This window comes from Bison bison, unplaced genomic scaffold, assembly GCF_000754665.1.
Source record: "Bison bison bison isolate TAMUID 2011002044 unplaced genomic scaffold, Bison_UMD1.0 scf7180017864317, whole genome shotgun sequence".
NCBI lineage: Eukaryota > Metazoa > Chordata > Mammalia > Artiodactyla > Bovidae > Bison > Bison bison.
This window is the reverse complement of record NW_011494889.1, coordinates 193,816-194,349: the sequence shown is the minus strand read 5'-3', so window position 1 is coordinate 194,349 and position 534 is coordinate 193,816.

Here is a 534-nt window from a genome sequence, read left to right as displayed (position 1 = left end):
TTTTTGCCAGTTTAATGTAAACAATTAATGATGTAATTTATTTTGCATTTCTCCAGTTGCTATGGAAATTTAGCCGCTTTTCATGTGTGCTTATGCTGTTTGGGTTTTCTACCAGTTCACATTTTCAATTTTGTTATTTGGGTTTTTTTTCACTGATTCCTAATTCTGTATATATTATCAGTATTGATCCTTGGTTGGCTTTGTGAGTAACAAATGTCTTCTACCAATTCATATGTTGGGTTTTGATTTATTCATAGTATACAACTGAACAGGAGTTCCTGTGTTTTAATGTAAACAGTAGTCAGTCAAGAGTAGGTGCAGGAAAGAAGTTTCTGTTTATTTTAAGCACCAAGGAATTTGATGCAGGGAATTAATTGCTAGTTAAGGTCCTAGAATAAGTGTGTGTTTGTTTTGTTTTGTTTTCAAATATATGGGGTGGGGGGAGAGACTGGCTATTTTTGTTTCCTTTTTCTTCCCTTCTTTTGTCTTTTACAATTGTCACCAGAGAGTGCTATAGAGTGTTTCCAGTTGGTT